Source organism: Sciurus carolinensis (assembly GCF_902686445.1).
Source record: "Sciurus carolinensis chromosome 14 unlocalized genomic scaffold, mSciCar1.2 scaffold_124_arrow_ctg1, whole genome shotgun sequence".
NCBI lineage: Eukaryota > Metazoa > Chordata > Mammalia > Rodentia > Sciuridae > Sciurus > Sciurus carolinensis.
The window spans coordinates 51,414-66,506 of record NW_025920109.1 but is presented as its reverse complement, the minus strand read 5'-3'; the positions used below and the strand labels follow the sequence as shown (position 1 = coordinate 66,506).

Sequence of the window (15,093 nt, the reverse complement as noted above, 5' to 3'; positions counted from 1 at the left end):
AATATTTTAACAGCTAAAGTGAAAAATCAGAAACTTACCCATAACTGGAGTGAATTTGCCCTAGGAAAAGTTTTTAATCATTCAAGTCATAGTGTAAAGATCAGAGCACACTTTCTATACAAACAAGAACTAGATACTACATTATTTTTTATGGAATTTTAGCCAGTTAGAAACAATTGCTGTCTGTAATCTACATGTACAGTTTTGTGTTGATGGAAAAATAAAGTCGCTATCACTGCATCATTGCAGCAGAGAACATAATGAACTAAATCATGCTTATGTATCAGTAGTCACTAATTGAACATTGATGTAAAGAAAATTTAAAAATAACACAGAACTTTTTCTGGGACTGGATTTGAATTTCAGAGGTAGAGTGCTTGCCCAGTTTGCAAGATGCCCTTGTACCCGTCCCCAGCAGTGCCAAAAAATTTTTTTAAAAAATTCACTCTTAAGGGCAGTTTTTCCTTTGCTTTAATAGACATTTACTGGTTACTTTGTACAAAGAGACTGTGGGCTGTGATATAATTAGTGGGCAGGCCAAAACATCACTAGTAACAATAAACAATGATTTAAGTAAATAAAACCTCAGTAGTAGGTAATGAATAAAACTCTTTATCTTTATACAAAACAATGTTTCTTTCACACATTACTATGAATTCTGTTTTCACAGCTTCTCTGGAAATCTGCTCAATGCACAAATTATCATAAAGGACAAGGTCTCTCAAGAACTAATGACTATCAAGGGCAAAGTCACTGGAGGTAAGTCACCACCTCCACTGGGGTCTAGATGGTAGTCTCTGAGGGGTTTTGTATGTGGAAGTGTGTACTGGATTTGAAGTATAATTTTAACATATGAAAAGAAAGGTTGAATTTTGGGAAAAATATAACTAACTGAGCAACAATTCCTTAGTCTCTCCCTTATTTTACTTACTTATTAATTTATCCTTTCCTGTGCTGGGGATGGAACCCAGGGCCTCACATGTGTTAGACAAGGGTTCTACTCCTGAGCTACACCCTCAGTGTCTCTCTTATTTTTTTTTTAATTCTACAACAGAGAAAGTCAGGAAATGGTATCCAGTGGATCAACAGGCACACACTGAAGTTGTGACTGTCAGTGTGCATCATGATGGTGCCTCTCTCTCTCTGTCACTACATGTGTGTATGTGTGTGTGTTTCTCTATGTGTGTGTGTTTTCCTGATATGTATCCTATCAACTTTCAGGAAACACAATTTCTAGAGTCTGTATTTGAACACTTAAGTGTCATTCTTACCTACTCAAAATATGTTCACAGTGATTCTGAATGCCTTATACTTAACATCTATATCTCTGTCTCCATTTCCCTAGTGTCAGTCACTCATCAGAATTGCAATATATAGTCTCTGAGTTCTAATTTGAATCTTCCTGTTTTTCTCTGTTCCTTGAGTGCTTTTCTGAGATTTCTGATCTGTATTTTCTTAGGACTGCAGTACTTTCCTGCAAAGATCCTTCTAAGGCATCTCTGGATGATGGTAAGACATTTATTTATCATCACAGATTTTATTTGATGTCTTTGGCACATGATTAGAGTGAGCTGGATCCTTTTCTGTGTGTGTGCTTTTGATGGAGATTGAACCCAGGGCTTCTTACAGGTTAAACCCAGGCTCTACCCCTGAGTGGCACCTCCATCTCCAGCTGAGGATGCATACCTAGTATCATTTAATTTCCCTGAAAGCCTGCTGACTATTTTAATGTGAACATGAGACTTTATGCAGAGGTATGCAGTATCCATGGGAGGAGAGCTTCCCTCTTGGAAGGAATCTGGAGCTTCTCATTGGTTTCCTTCCTATTGAGACCTTCATCTGCTTTATTGAAAGTGGACACTTAAGAGACCAGACAATACTCACTAGAGTAAGAATAAGTGCCCTGGACACTTATAGTGCCCTGGACAGTCTTGAGTCCCCACTATGTCCATCATCCAGAGGGTCAATAGGGGAGCATCCCCATATGTTGGATTTCCCTAGGAAATACACTCTCAATCAGCTCTTAGTACATTTTCAAACTTGGGACAATTTAACATATACTTAATTATTTCTATAGCACATTGATTTAGTCAGTATTTAAAGGATAATGAGAGCAAAGCTACAGAAAAAAAGGTGCTTGAAAATTAATTGAAACTGTGGTACCAAGGAAATCAAAGAGAAGACAAGATAGAGCAAGCCTGAGGATAACAAAAAATGTGCTTCTCAAACCTTTTCACACTCAGTAAATGAGGAGCTCAAATCTGACTCCATGTTTAAGATCAAAAGCAAAAGAAGAATATGATTACCATAAGATCCACACACAGTAAGTTCATTTAGAGCAAATCTCTTTCTAAATCTAAAACTGAACACATGAAGAAACATTTCCTATGAGTCCTTATTATGAGAAGAGTAACAACACCTATTGTCCAAATACAAATCACAGCACTACTCCTAATAAAGATCAAAAAAGAACATGAAGCCTGTGGCATTACACCAAATTATTATAAAGCCAAAAAAAAAAAGAAAAGAAAAGAAAAAGAGAATTTAAATTGCACTAAAATATATGGGACATATGAGTTTAGCTTTTCCTACAGCGTTAAACTAATCTAGGTAAAAGTCATTAATGCTATTAGGTGAGTTTGATAATGTTTTAAGAGAATATTGCCAGTTTGCACATGAAAGGCCTATGCCAAAAAAAAGCTAACATTTAATTCAGAAGAATTAATCTGTCATTGGTTCTCTGTCCATTCCATAATTGTTGCCATGCTACTTTATGTAAAGACCACTAGTCATCCTCCATCATCAAATTTAGACATCTGCACAAGAAACAACACTAGCCCTTTTGAGGGCACCAATGAAGGGAAAATTAGGAGAGTTGACCGATGCACATATTCTGCACTGAATAGATCCTTTTAGCTCTTCCCCTGATTATTCTGTGGCTATAAAAACTCTCAGACCTTTAACGACAAAGGAGGTAAAATTCACATTAACACATTTTTTCCTAAATAAAAAAAGCAAGATTTCAGTCTGTAAAATCAATATAAAAATAAAGATTTAATTAGTAAATATAATGGAATTTGTTTGAAATGGATTGAATTATATTATTTGTATAGTAGGAAAAGATAAACATTTAATCCCCCTTGTAAATTGTGTACATCTTCTACATATAGACATATGCATCCCTTCTAAAAGTATATGTAATACAAAGAAAATGTTATTATTACTTACATAATTGCTGACTCCCCAGATTAGGCACAGATTATCACCAAGAAAAATTAGAATTATTGATTATAAATGAAGTACAGTTTTTGCTCTATCATAGATGGTCTTTATTTTAAAAGCAGGATCATTGAATTGTCATATTCAATATTTAGTAGAAAGTTAATATGGTTTTCTTAGCAGCAGTACCTAGGAACATTAGTGCACAATTTTTTTTTTTAATTATTATTGTATACAAATGGGATACATGTCATTTCTCTATTTGTACATGGAGTCAAAGCATACCATTTGTGTAATCATAAATTTACATAGGGCAATAATGTTTGATTCACTATTTTTTCCCTTCCCCCCCACACCTCCCACCCCTCTTTTCCCTCTATACAGTCCTTCTTTCCTCCATTCTTACAACCCTCCTTATCCCTAACCCTAAACCTAACCCTAACACTAATGCTAACCCCTCCCACCCCCCATTATATGTCCTCATCTATTTATCAGCGAGATCATTCGTGCTTTAGTTATTTGAGATTGGCTTATCTCACTTAGCATGATATTCTGCAATTTCATCCATTTGCCTGCAAATGCCATAATTTTATCATTCTTCATGGTGGAGTAATATTCCATTGTATATATATTCCACAGTTTCTTTATCCATTCATCAACTGAAGGGCATCTAGGTTGGTTCCAAAATCTGGCTATGGTGAATTGAGCAGCAATGAACATTGATGTGGCTGTATCTCTGAAGTATGCTGATTTTAAATCCTTTGGGCATAGGCCAAGGAGTGGGATAGCTCAGTCAAATGGTGGTTCTATTCCAAGCTTTCTGAGGAATCTCCATACTGCTTTCCAGAGTGGCTGCACTAATTTGCAACCTCACCAGCAGTGTATGAGTGTACCTTTTTCCCCACATCCTCGCCAACACCTATTGTTGCTTGTGTTCTTGATAATCACCATTCTAATTGGGGTGAGATAAAATCTTAGGGTAGTTTTGATTTGCATTTCTCTTATTAACACAGATTTTGAACTTTTTTTCATATATCTGTTTGTTGTTTGTATATCTTCTTCTGTGAAGTGTCTGTTCATTTCCTTAGCCCATTTGTTGATTGGATTATTTGTATTCTTGGTGTAGAGTTTTTTGAGTTCTTTATACATTCTGGAAATTAGCACTCTATCTGAAGTATGAGTGGAAAAGATATTCTCCCACTCTGTAGGCTCTCTCTTCACATTACTGAGAGTTTCCTTTGCTGAGAGAAAGCTTTTTAGTTTGAATCTATCCCAGTTGTTGATTCTTGCTTTTATTTCTTGTGCTATGGGAGACCTGTTAAGGAAGTTTGATCCTAAGCCAACAAGTTGAAGGTTTGGACCTACTTTTTTTCTATAAGATGTAGGGTCTCTGGTCTCATTCTGATGTCCTTGATCCATTTTTAGTTGAGTCTTGTGTAGGGTGAGAGATAGGGGTTTAATTTCATTCTGTTGCATATGGTTTTCCAGTTTTCCCAGCACCATTTGTTGAAGAGGCTATTTTTTCTCCATTGCATATTTTTGGCCCCTTGGTCTAGTATAAGAAAATTGTATTTATTTGAGTTTGTGTCCATGTCCTCTCTTCTGTACCATTGATCTACCTGTCTCTTTTGGTACCAATACCATGCCATTTTTGTTACTATTGCTTTGTAGAAGAGTTGAAGATCTGGTATTGCAATACCCCCTGCTTCGCTCTTTCTACTGAGGATTGTTTTAACTATTCTGGCTTTTCTATGCTTCCAGATGAATTTAATAATTGCTTGCTCTATTTCTGTAAGGTACATCATTGGGATTTTAATTAGAATTGCATTCAATCTGTATAGCACTTTTGTTAGTATGGCCATTTTGACAATATTAATTCTGCCTATACAGGAACATGGGAGATCTTTCCATCTTCTAATGTGTTCTTTAATTGCTTTCTTTAGTGTTCTGTAGTTCTCATTGTAGAGGTCTTTCACCTCTTTTTTGAGATTGATTCCCAAGTATTTTATTTTTTTCGATGCTATTGTGAATGGGCTAGTTTTCCTAACTTCTCTTTCTGAAGATTCATCACTTATGTATAAAAATGCATTAGATTTTTGAGCATTGATTTTCTAACCTGCTACTGTACTAAAATCACTTATGAGTTCTAAGAGTTTTCTGGTGGAATTTCCTGGTTCCTCTAAGTATATAGTCATATCATCAGCAAATAGGGAAAGTTTGAGTTCTTCTTTTCCTATTCGTATCCCTTTAATTTCTTTGGTCTGTCTAATTGCTCTGGCTAGAGTTTCAAGGACGATATTGAATAGAAGTGGTGAAAGAGGGCATCCCTGCCTTGTTCCAGTTTTTAGGGGGAATGCTTTCAGTTTTTCACCATTTAGAATGATATTGGCCATGGGCTTAGCGCAGATGGCCTTTACAATGTTAAGGAATGTTCCCACTACCCCAATTTTTTCTAGTGTTTTGAGCATGAGTTCAGGCCATTAACATTCAGGGTTATTATTGTGATATGATTTGTATTCCCCGTCATTTGACTCATTTTTGTCTTTTGACATGATTTGGTTTCTCCTTTATTTGGCTATTCCTTTAGGCTAGTTTCTCCCGTTGCTGATTTGCATCATTGTTTTTCATCACTTCCTCATGGAATATTTTGCTGAGAATGTTCTGTAATGCCGGCTTTCTTTTTGTAAATTCCTTTAGCTTTTGTTTATCATGGAAGGATCTTATTTCATCATCAAATCTGAAAGTAAGTTTTGCTGGGTATAAGATTCTTGGTTGGCATCTGTTTTCTTTCAGGGCTTGAAAAATGTTGTCCCAGGCCCTTCTAGCTTTTAGGTTCTGGATTGAAAAATCTGCTGATATCCATATTGGTTTCCCCCTGAATGTAATTTGATTCTTTTCTCTTGTGGCCTTTAAAATTCTGTCTTTATTTTGTATGTTAGGTATTTTCATAATAATGTGCCTTGGAGTGGGTCTGTTGTAGTTTTGTATATTTGGAGTCCTATAAGCCTCTTGTTCTTGGTTTTATAGTCATTCTTCTGATTTAGGAAATTTTCTGATATTATTTAATTGAATAGATTTTTCATTCCTTTGGTTTGTTTCTCTAAGCCTTCCTCAATCCCAATAATTCTTAAATTTGGCCTTTTCATGATATCCCATAATTCTTGTAGATTCTGTTCTTGATTTCTTACCATCTTCTCTGTTTGGCCAACTTTGTTTTCAAGATTAAATATTTTTTCTTCAATGTCTGAGGTTCTGTCATCCAGGTGTTGTATCCTATTGGTTATGCTTTCGATGGAGTTTTTAACTAGGTTTATTGTTTTCTTCATTTCAAGGATTTCTGTTTGTTTGTTTTTTTCTGTATCTCTAACTCTTTATTGAAATGATCTCTTGCTTCCCATATTTGGTCTTTTAACTGTTGATTGGTGCGATCATTTAATGCCTGCATTTGCTCTTTCATGTCCTCCTTCAATGCCTGCATTTGCTCTTTCATCTCCTCATTTGCTTCCCTGATTGTTTTAATTATGTACATTCTGAACTCCCTTTCTGACATTTCTTCTGCTGTGCCATCATTGGGTTTTTTGATATAGTATCTAGGTTTGTTTGAGACATTTTCTTCCCTTGTTTTCTCATATTGGTCAGATGTCAGTGGCACCCTGAGATATTGCAGATTTCCTCTATTGGCTTATAGTGTCCCTGTAGATTTCTAGTATATCACCTCCCAGCCTTCAGTAGCCTGATGTCTTGGAGGAACTTGATAATGCAGTGCTTTTGATGAAAGCTGCCCCTAGCCCCCTACTGGTTCCAGGGCTTGGAGCTTGCTTTGTGCGGAAAGGCTCTCACTGGGGAGCCTACACCGTGCAGCTGGCCATGTGGGAGTATCCCACCACCAGAGTGTGCAAGGCTACCTGGGGAAGACTCTAGCTGCTCTGCCCTGTTCTGATAAGCTGCCCCTATCCATGCCTGCTGCCCAGTCCAAGCTTCACCCGGTGGGGGAGACTCACCCCGTGGCTCTATTTTAGTCTGAGTCTCTCAATGCCTCCCCTTCTTGAATCCTGGGTTCTGGAGTGACTGGAGATGCAGTCACCCTCTAGTCCACCATCTTGGATGGCCCCATGGAAAGAGCCTGTGGCCGGAGGAGGCAGGGCCACATGGAGAAATCTCTGGCTGCCCTGCCCTGATCCCAGAGTTTGCTTTCTGGTCGAAGTTCTCCATTGGCTTGGGGACTTGTGGCTAGCTCTGTGTAGAAAGGCTCTCACTGGATGGTCTGTTCTGAGAAATTAGCTTTGAAAGGTGCCTCCCGCCGCAGGGGTCCGGGCTGCTTGGGGAAGTCCCTGGCTGCCCTGTCCTGGTCCCTGAAGCCACTTGCGGGCCAGAGCACGCCTCGCTGGTTCCAGGACTTGGATCTGGTTCTGATCAGAAAGGCTCTCATGGGGGGGCTTGCTCTGAGAAGCTGGAGAAGCTGGCTGTGTGGGAGGGGCCCATCACCAGAGTGTGCAGGGCTGCCTGGGGAAGACTCTAGCTGCCCTGCCCTGCTCTGATAAGCCACCTCTATCCGGGCCTGCTGCCCAGGCCGAGCTTTACCCGGTGGGTGAGACTCACCCATAGCTCTATTTTAGTCTGAGTCTCTCAATGCCTCCCCTTCTTGAATCCTGGGTTCTGGAGTGACTGGAGATGCAGTCACCCTCTAGTCCGACATCTTGAATTGCCCTCAGTGCACAATTTTTATTTGCATTTCAAAAACAAGTTACATATCTGTAAGTAAAGGTAACATTACAATAGTGTCTCCTTCTTCTGCAGGGAATGTGTCCCAATACCTCTGTGGATGCCTAAAACAGAATAGTATCAAACCCTATCTATATTTTTTTCCTATGTGTACATTTCAGTGATACTTTAATTTATTAGTCATGCCAAAAGTTCAGCAACTAATAAAATAGAAAAAAATATAACAATATACTAAAGTTATTTAAAGCTTATAATTTTTTCTGAAATCTTTCCTTAACATTTTCAGACTGAAGTTGGCCACCAGTAACTAAAGTCTCAGAAAGCACAACTGAAGATTTTGGGGAACTACAGTGATTTTTTTAGTTTTGATGTCCCATCCCATGATGATACCGTCTCCATTAGCTCCAGATACCTTTTACTCTTGAGCTGTCTTTCCATTGTCGCCATCTTTATTAGGAGACTTCATTGTTGTTAGCTTTCCATTACTGCAACAAAATACCTGAGATAACTTATAAAGAGAAAAGATTTATTTTGGCTCACAGTTTTGGAGTTGATAGTCCTTGATCAGCTGGTCTCTCGCTTTGGGCCTGTGGTAAGGCAACATATATCATGGTGACACATGTAGTGGAACAGATCTATGTACCTGATGACCAGGAATCAAGGAGACAAAGAGAAATGAGCTGGAGTCCCTTAATCAATCCCCTTTGAAGGCATACCTCCAGTAACCAACAGGTTTCCCACAGGCCCCACCTCATAAAGTTTCACAGCCTCCCACTAGCAGCACCCTGGGGATCAAGCCTTTTAACACATGAATTTTTAGGGTACTTCCAAAATCTAAATTGTAGCAGTTGTCATTATCATGACCGGACATCAGTAAAACACAATCCAAGCTCTTACTTCAAGACTGTTCATGATCACAGAAATTAAAAATAAGACTTTAATTTCCCCACTGGCCACTCTCCACAGCCATCTGATCACAGAGACAGTCATAAAATACCCTGCTCCAGCAAGGAGGCAGACATCTCACACCTGAACCTTCAAGTCTTACAAATTCCTACAGATTATGTTTTGAGTCCATCTTTGTTCTGTTTCCCTGGTTGTGGGGCACAGCCCTGTGAAACTCAGGGAGAACTTCAGTAGTGATTTCCAGCTGGCTTCTGCTCTGTCCTTCCTCAATCTGTTCTCTACTCAAAGCCCCAGTGTGTTCTTGGTGTCAGTCAGATCACACAGCCCCATTAAAACCCTACCCTGGACCTCCTGCCCCTGGGATAACTCAGGCTCCTCCTCAGGGGCACTATGGCCCCTGCATAGTGTTCACCTTCTTGCAAGCTGAGAGCAGCCCTTCCTCTCCACTGCAACAGCTCTCTCCACTTCTCCACGTGGGATGTTCAGCTCACAGTTCATTCTCATGTTACTGCTGCCTCCTCAGCTTCCAAGTCTCAGAAAAAATGGGTCTATTCTGGGAGTCTGCAGATCATCCCACCTACTTCCTTCAGAGCTCTTCTTATTTTATAAATGTCTCCCTGCTTTTTGTCTGTTCTCCCAGGTGTTTTTTTAGAAAATACCAGTCCCAAAGGGGATTTTTATTGCAAAAAGACAGAGTGGAAAAGCAATGTATCAGAGAAATACAGCAATAGTAGTTTTTATTTGCTCAGATCAGAAAACTGTCAAGTGCTTGTAGCACCTCAAATATTATTTCACTGAGAATCCACACAGTTCAATCTGTCTTTCTTATTCTTACCCACCACTCAACTTATGGATGATTCTTCTACCAGTGAACTAGACAGTTAAAGATGGTGCTCAAAAATGAAAGTGTTCTCCTGATGCAGGCTACCAGCCCAGAAGAAATCCTGTGTCCAGGATTCAGTAGTAATCCTGTGTCTTAGATAGGATAATTTGCTCCCAGGTAACTTTGTTTGTCTGTTTCATTTGTTTTGTCTTGCTTTTGCTTTGCAGTCCTGAGGATTGGATCCAGGGTGTCATGCTTACTAGGCAAGTGCTTTTCCACAGAGCTACCTTCTCTGCTCTGTGGGTTTTCTTAATAGCTGTGTTAGGCTTTTGGCTCATTTTCAGATTGATCCAGGTTGTAAAATATATACATCTCAGTTGTTGGGTTGGTTTTTGTTTTTTACTTTTTAATTGAATCTCAGAGCCTAGAATGGAACCAGTCTTGGAACACACTCTCTTAATTGGCCTGTGCATCCCCCATTTTTATTTAGATAGTTACTCTTAATAAAATAATAATGACTTGTAAAATAGCCACTTGTTATTTCATATTATTTGTAAACTTTCAGGAATTGATTTTTCTCCTCATATAGTATCATGAAGAGTCCTGCACATTGCTTTGGGGGCACACAGACTATTTCCAGGTCAGAGTTTGTGAATAGAACTGCTATATATGTTTTTTGCATGTGTTATGCCACATATGTTCACCCATCTGTATTGAGTGCATACATGTGGATGGAATTTCTTGGTTGTGGAGAATATGAACCTTCATCTTTTAAGGCGAAGGATTAAGGATTTTAGTCCATTTACTGTTGCTGTACCAAAATGCCTTCAGACTGTGAAATTTATAAAGAAAAGAAGTCTATTTACTTCATGGTTCTGGGCTGGGAATCTCAGAAGTAGGCCTCTGGCATCTTCATAGTATCTGGTGAAAACTTTCATGCTGTAACATAACATGGAAGAGGGCATCACAGGGCAAGAAGAACAACAGTCTTTTCCTCTTCTTCCATAAAGACACTAATCTCATCTTCATGACTTCATCTGTTCCTAATTACCTCCCACAGGTCCCACCTGTAATACCATTAACTATGACTTTGGAAATTAAGTTTCCAACACAGGAAATTTTAGGGACACATCCAAGCCATAGTAGTAAGTTATAGACTATCTTCCAAAGTAGATCTCTACCAGCAAATCACACTAAGCCCCAGGCATACATTCTGCTCCCATGAAATCATTCATATTAAATTGAACTGCTCGTGTTTACATTTATTCCTCTTGGTTGTCAACACTGCTTTAAACTCGCTCTTCTGCAAGGTTGAAATCGCCTTTAATACTATTGGTGGCATCCACGATATTAACTACCCTTTACCAGCTTCTCTGGTTCATGTTGCTGTAAAACACTAATGGGAGCCAGGCATGCTGGTGAAACCTGTTACTCCAGCAACTTCCCAGGGACACTTAGGGTGAGGCAGGAGGATCACAAGCTGGAGTTCAGCCTTGGTGCCTTAGCAAAACTGTATCTCACATTAAACATACAAATGCTGGCATGTAGCCCAGTGGTAGAGCACTTGCCCAGCATGTGCAGGGTCCAGGTTCAGTCCCCAGCACCCCACAGAGACAGACAAAAACATAAAAACAATTATGGTGGTAACACCCCTCAAGTGAAAGTCTGCTCTGATTCAGGGCTTCACATTATGGCCTTCATTCTCAGCACATAGATACCATACCTGTTTTATGGAAGAGGAAACAGAAGCAAAAAGAAGATAAGTCAGTTGCTCATATCCTAGGACATGTGTCAACTTTATGTTCTTTCCCCTAAATTACATGAACTTCTCACCGAGTAGCTCATACAGAGAATCCTACTGTGTGTCCCCGAACTCTGACTCACCTGGCAGCACCCTAGCTCTGCCTCCAGCCCTAAATGATGAAGTCCTACTCAGCTCAATAGCTGTCAGTCACTCAGAATCATTCATGCCTTGGCATCCCAGATAGACAAGAACTCACAGGCACTGGAGTTTAGACTAGCTCTGTCTCAGAATTAAACCTGAGGTCATTTAACTTCTGCCAGTGATCACTGTGGCCTCTTTCCACTGCTCTGAAGTCCTGCCTCTTTATGTATGAAAGGGAATAATGGGACATGCCCCAGAGGTGGCAGGAAGTGTAACTTCTGCTGAAAAACAGGTAACTCCTCTTAACCACGTTTTCAAAATCCTTCCTATGCAGGTTTGGATGGAAATGCTCAAACTAGAGCCTCATGTTCAGTAATCAAATGGCAAGTTAAATATAACATGACTCACAGTTGCCCCTACCTCGTATTTTCAATGTGAACTATGTCTGAACTCTTCATAGGTATTGAAGATGATGAACACATTATGCATTTGGATGAAGGATTGAAAGAACTCAGTGAATCCCACCTTAAAAGTGAATCGCATAAGATGAAACTTCTGACTCAGGTAAAAATAAAACAAATTGGTTATCTTTAAAATAAAAGTATGATCTTAGATGGAAGCAAAACACGGATCTTCCCAAACTTTGAGTCTGGAAATACCCTGACATCTTATAGGGAATACACTGAGCCTCTCTTGACTACATAATTATTGTAAAGCCCTGAATGTGTGGATCATCCAAGAGCACCATTGATTCTGTAGCTTTAGGCAAAGTGACAACAATTTTGCCCTGGTTGAATCAAAGCCTTCAAAAACAAATCAAGCAGCAGATAATGCTATAGTCAAAGAGTCCTGCAGAGCAGATGGTGCTTCTGAAAACTCAGGATAAAAGGGTTCGGTGTCCTTAGATTTATTCAAAATTAAAATGAAACATCATGACTGTCTTATTTTTCTAGAATATCTCTACATGTTTATGAGTGTTTGTTAGATCTTCCTGAACAAATGCTTTATCTAGAAATCTGAGTGTTTTGTCAATTTTTTTATTCTCCGTAGTACCTGCCCCAACCCATGAATAAATTTTTCCAAGTGAAAATTTCAGACCAAGATTTTTTAAACATTAACAAAATTGTTGGAATGATTATAATTGGTATTATCATGTAAATCCCAGAATTCTGTTTTCAGCCCACACATCACAGCAGTTCCAGCTCCTCCACACTGACTAATAACAATTACAAGTCAGAAGAACAATGATCGAGCCCCATTGGAGACTGGACAGTCCTTCCCCCTTCCCTCTTCTCCTCTCCTTTCCTGAAATGCAGGGTTTAATGCCACCATGGTTATGGACTCTCAATATTCTCAGCTCAAGTGGCGTCAGGCCATAATAATCCATCTGAAATGCCATTTTAGCTTCCTCATGCATTGTGATGATTTCAAGAATCTCTCATGATGGCAGTGAGGTACACAGAATGCTTAATGCTTTGGTTCAGAAATAAAGGGAGCTTCTCCTAGAGCCATTAACAAAAACTGCAAAGGCCTCTGCCCTCATGGATCTTGAAGTTTAGAAGGGAAAGGCAAAAAGCAACCAAAAAAAAAATCATACCTGATAAATTCTACTTTAAGGAGGGAGAAAAGGATCAGGCAGCTGGATTTCAATATTAAATGGGACAAACAGAATCAGGAAGAAGGAAAGGTGGGCAAGATGAGGTATGAATGAGTTAGCCAAATATTCAAGGAGGAGACTATTTCAGACATATACCAAGTGCCAAGGGCACAAAGAAATTTGAGAAATAGTAAAGAGGTAGTGTGTTTCCAGGTGAGTGAGCTGAACAGAGGCAGGTCACAGGACCAGTGATGACCCAGGGTCATTCACATGGAGCATTCTAGGCCATTTTGATGACTTTGGTTTTTATTCTGAGTACAGAATCCTTGTAGGGTTTCGAGCTAAAGGGTAGCATGGTCTTACTTGGTTTAGATTCTGACTTGCATTTGAAGAGACTTTTACTGGTGGCAAAGTTGAGGAAGGACCTAGGTCTACATAGGGTGAAGGCAGACATGGGGCCACCCCGTCAGAAAACCATTGCCACCCAGGTGACAGCAGCATGGCAGCAGCAGTGTGGGTGTGGATGGTGTCCCATCCTGTGGGTTTTAAAGCGGGTGCCCAATGGATTCAAAGTTTGAAGGAGAGTTCTGGGGACACCTTGAAGTCTGAATAGATTCCCATCTGCTGGAAAGGAGAGGACTAGATAAATCATGTTTGAAGAAAATGCAAAGATTTGCTTTGAGGCAAATTGAGTTTGAGATATTTTACATATAATCATGTGTAGACACTGGATCTGCAATCTATGGAGAAATGTAGACTGAATTATATTCTTATATAATAATTAATATCATTTAAGTTATTGATGATGACTAATTATGTAATAATGTATTAGTATCATTAAGTAATTATTATTTGATAATTATACAGTTCTTAATATCATCATTATAATTATTATTATTCCAACATCTGGAGCAGTATGATGGGGGTGCAATTTGGAACCCCAGAGTCATGGCATGTGCATTTCTATAAACTGCCATGCATCTTCCTGAGAGAAAGACCTTTTGTTCACCTCCAAACTCCACTTCTTGTGTTCCTGTTTTGTTTCCATTTTGGATCACATCTGTGGAGACCAGTTCCAAGGTGATTGAGGAAGGGAACAAACTCATAGGATGGAATGATTGAAGTCTGAAGGAACTGAAAGATCTGAGTCACACTCTCACTTCAGGCTGTGGCAACATCCAGCCTCCACTGATGGTAAGTCGAAGACCAGAAATTTTCTCCTCTTTTGCAAGTGTTCCAAGGGTCCAGGTAGCAGGATTGCACTGTGAAGAAATCTGTCAGCAGTCACAGAGATCTCATATCACCATGTTCTTAACTCCCAGTAAACTCCCTGATGGAAAGGTGGTCAATACGTTGGTTTAAATTATACAAAAGCTAAGGATAGGGCTGGGGAGATAGCTCAGTTGGTAGAGTGCTTGCCTTGTAAGCATAAGACCCTGGGTTCAATCCCCAGCATCACAAAAAATAAATAAATAAATAAAAGCTAAGGATATTCTTAAAGGTCAAGGGCATTTAAAGATGAAGGTTTATTTGAAGCTTGTTTTATAATGTGTTATGACATTTAGAGGACAAAATATCCTCACTGAAATATATTTCCGAGTGTAAGTTTTCATTTCTTAAAAATATGAGTCTTTGCATTATCTCCCCAACTCAAGAACTATGAAACAGTTTAATTCCCAATAAACCTGGCACTTTTTTCATACAGAAGTATGCAGAACATAATTAGTTCTCACACTGCAAAAAAAAAAAAAAAAAACACAGAAGTGAGCAAAGCATCCTTATTTCCAAAATCTAAACCTATTTAGAATTTCTAAAAAATTATTTTACATTTTTTATAAATATAGATAAACCTTTGGAGGAGGGGCCATATCAATGAGTATTTAAAATTTCTTCTTTATTTACATTCCTTGAATACGTTTTTCTAAAGTTTCCAGTTTTAAA

At 39.0% G+C, this 15,093-nt stretch overlaps 1 pseudogene; it reads left to right on the top strand.

Annotated features, from left to right (window-relative positions):
* LOC124973316 (suppression of tumorigenicity 18 protein-like) overlaps positions 1-15,093 on the top strand; it is a 79,882-nt pseudogene that overhangs the window by 64,517 nt on the left and 272 nt on the right.